We start from the raw sequence: 4,287 nt of genomic DNA, 5'->3' as shown, positions 1-4,287 counted from the left end.
AAATAATTTCGAAATTTGCCGACGAAGTCTAAACGAAAGTTGTAGAGCGTAGTCTCACCTACGCGTGGATATAAAGACCATCAAAAACGGAATTCGTATGAAGAAGATATGAATTTTAGAAGTTTATTAATTAAATTAAATATAAATTTAATTATAATTGTTTGGTATTATCCGAAGGGAGTTAGCAGATAGGGCCGAAGTACGCCCTGCGTACCCTCGTACGCCCCGCGTACTCAAGGCCTAGGCCTCGGATCGTCCACGTCCCGACCTATGCGAAGCTACCCCTTGTCCCATCCGAAATCCGAGGCAGTCGAGGACTCGGTCATGCATGACGTACGCGTACGCCCCGCGTACCGAGGCGGTTCCAGCCCCTATAAAAGGGATGTGAGGGTTCCGAAGAAAGGGCTCCATTTCTCTCCTCTCTTGTGCGTTCTTGCCTCGTTTTCCATGCCCGTTCTAACCCGAAGCCCCGGTCATTTTGCTCAAGTCCCGAAGGTCGTTTTTACTCCCGAGATTCCCGAGACGAAATTTTGCCCGGTTTCCATCTCGCTTTCTTCAAACCTTCAGGTGAGTTCATACCCCTACAACCACACTTTAAATGCTTTTTAAAAACTTTTAAGGGGGGGGGGGGGGGGTACAAGTAAACACACTACTAAAATCGTGTGAAACATCGATCTTTTGCTATACTTTTCATACTGTTGTTTTAACTATCTTATGAAGTCATCATCATGCAAAACACCTCACAACACAGCTTTACCCTCTTGGGATACAATATGTTTTATAAATAGAAATAATGTTTTATTTATACGTTTACATACAAATACATCATATCAAGGGTAACATTCTTTAATAAATCATTTTATGCATTCAAAGAACTTATGATTTATGCTTTGTCAAACATTGTGAAAAAGCATAAGCTTTGCATACAAAACTACTACTTTAATACAGACTTAGTTGAGAATCCGTGAGACGTGTATATCTTCAAATAATACCTTTTTGCTGAAAGGTACCGCTACAAGTCCTGTCTATAACCAGAGTCTCCCGTTCGGAGAACATGTCAAATGTGTATAGATCTATACGGGAAGTCATGATCCCGCGCCCTGACTGTTAGCTACAGTCCGTCCTTTGGGGTGACAGTTTGTCATAACGCTACGACGCCTGAAGAACGTCGCTACAGACATATTATGTTTAGTATGGTTATAAAACTCATCGGATATACAATTATTATAGTACTTCTGATTGATGAATGACTAGCTGTTAAAACTATTCTTCATCTAACAAACTGCAATCTTCTAATAGGTTTTATTATATAAATCTATGCTTCAACCTTCTAAAAGCATGTCATTTGCTTTTGGTTTTTAGTCTGGGACATTAGGCTAACTATTATTTTAGGAAAATATGGGATTTTCCTATATACAAAACAAACAACTAATAGGAAAATAAAGGATTTTCTTGATTCAACTATCTACATTATTCAATACAAATATTCTCATGCATTTCACACTTTTATAAGAAAATAAGGGATTTTCTTGGAAAACATACACTCAATTTGGAATGGCATACAAATTTTCTAAACCACTTATGAACTCACCAACTTAATTGTTGACACTTTCTCTTTGAAATAACTTGTATTCTCAGGGAACCACTAAGCAGGTTTGGAAATCAACTTTTGGGGATTAACGCGCTGGCGTTAATTACTTCTTTTGAAAGATGTTTATGTATTTATCTTTTGAACATGTAATGAATACAATTATGTAAACATTTTTAAAACCTTTATATATGTATGGTGGTGTGTACTTTCCTTTCTATGAACTGTTATGATACTGAATATGACGTCCTCCGCCCCCGAACGTTTCCGCCGTTCTGGTTTGGGGGTGTGACAGAGGTGTTTGCCACAAATGTGGCAAGGTGGGGCATTATGCCAGGGACTTTTGTCAGTCCGCCCCTCCAATAGATATGAGGATTTGTTTCCATTTTCATCAGGTTGGTCACGTGAAGACCAACTGTCCACAGCTCGCCGCCAAGCCGGCGCAGGGTTCCGCATCGACTACTTTGAGGATTGGGGATGGGAGGCCAGTCAAGGTGGAGCCTCCGAATGCTCAGGGCCGCGACTTCCAGCTTACGGCCGAGGAGGCCAAGGCAGCACCGGATGTGGTTGCTGGTATGTTTCTATTTTTCTGTTTCAGTTATTATATATGTGTTATGCTTACTGGTTATACCTGTTTTTAGGTACGTTTTTACTAAATTATTTGTCTACTTTGCTATTATTCAACTCGGGGGCGAGTCAATCGTTTGTATCTCAGACTTTTAGTAGAGGGTTCAGTGTGCCAGTGAATGAGCTTAAGTGTCCGTTGCGAGTGTCGATCGCCAACGAGCACGGGGTTTCTGCTTCTTCGGTCTACCGGGGATGCGAGTTGGAGATTTTTGGGGTATCCTTCCCGATAGACTTGATTCTTATTCCCATGAGGGAAGTATGCGTGATAGTAGGGATGAATTGGCTCAGTCGATTTGGCGCCATGATCGACTGTGAGGGACAACGAGTGGTGGTTCGAACCCCAAGTGGGGGAGAACTAGTGGTATATGGCGAGGGCACAAGGATCGGATCAGGTTTTTGTTCGGTAGCCAAGGCTTGACAGTATATTCAGCACGGGTGTGCCGGTTATTTAGCGTATGTGGTTGACTGCGACTTTTACACGGAGGTGTGGTATTAGATATTAAAATGGTGTGGAATTAACATTTTTCAATCAATACAGTGAGTGTGTTTATTGGTTATGCTGCTTCATGGGGAAATTGTCCTAAGAAGAGACATATTCTTAACACAATCTTTTACTCCAAATTTGAAACATATGACTTGCAAGAAACGAAAAGACTTTGAGCAAGAGAGGTGTTTCCCTGCAAAAATTACAGACTCCATAATACTACAAACTTTTGAATGGATCAAAAATAGGGGGAATTGGATGGGTAGATAGATGGAATGGAGTTGTTGTCCATTTCAATCTAAATGTTATTTCTCTTGTAATATACTAATGTTGTTTTTTCTTGTAATTAGGGATGAAAATTTCACCTGACCCCGTGGGGAACCCGATTGACCCGCCCCAATCAGGGACGGGTATTCCTCGCCAAAACGGGTACCGGGTACGGGGCTGGGGATCATTATTATGCTAAAACCGGGGATGGGGTCGGGGTCGGGTATAACAAACCCCAACCCGCCTATATATATATATATATATATATATATATATATATATATATATATATATATATATATATATATATATATATATATATCGATTATTTATTGAATTTAAATTAAGTCCACTAAAATGAATTGATCTATATTAGAACATCAGAGATAGAATCCATATACCAAATTATGTTCACAATTCCAAGAGTTCATCAATCGTCACTTTGTTCGACGATCTGTATACCAAATCATCACTTTTCGTTTTGATGTTTGTTAAAATTACGATTGATGTAAACAGAATCTAATTATGACATATGTTTTTGATCATTTATTAAACTTGGTTTTTTAAAGTTGAGTTTATTATGTTGATAGATTGTGGATGGATTGGGGATGGACCGGAGATGGGTTGGGGAAAAGCCCAAAATACAAAGGGGATGAGATTTGATTCCCCGCATCCGTCGGGCATGGGAATGGGGATGGGGAAAGGTGGGACATGGATGGTCAACATCGCCCCATTTCCATCCCTACTTGTAATTCCCCTCTCAATTCATAGCTTTTTGATGTGAGCTTGGGCTTTTTATTAAAAAAAAGTAATAATATCCATTTTCAAACTTTATTTTTACCTGCGTGCTCCACACGCACACATATTTTTATTAAAAAATGATTGGTCCAGAATCAGTTATACATGCATACAATAGATAGTGAAAACATTTGAACCTAACTCTCTCTCTCTCTCTCTCTCTCTCTCTCTCTCTCTCTATATATATATATATATATATATGCATTGGTAAAGGTGTTCCTAGGGAAGGAACAAGTGATAGGGGTTGACAATCAATCATGTGTAGTTACATCCTGCGTATATGTGGTGTTTGGTCTGTGGGTATTATGTTTGCTTTTCATTGATTTCCTTGTTCTTTAAAGCGGCTACATCTACAATCTACCCCTTGTGGCTTCTGCTACTCTTTCACTTACTTTTGAGAACAATGGTTTCGGTATATTTTTAAGTTTATTTACGTAGTGGACTGTTGTAAAGATTTTGGGAAAAATTCTTGTTAAAAAGGATGGTTGTGCCAGTTTTATAGAATAATATAGAGAAAGATCGA

The sequence above is a fragment of the Lactuca serriola genome, chromosome 5 (assembly GCF_051521515.1).
Source record: "Lactuca serriola cultivar US96UC23 chromosome 5, Lser_US96UC23_V15, whole genome shotgun sequence".
NCBI classification, from domain to species: Eukaryota; Viridiplantae; Streptophyta; class Magnoliopsida; order Asterales; family Asteraceae; genus Lactuca; species Lactuca serriola.
The sequence above is the reverse complement of the archived record's forward strand: the minus strand, read 5'-3'. Positions refer to the sequence as shown.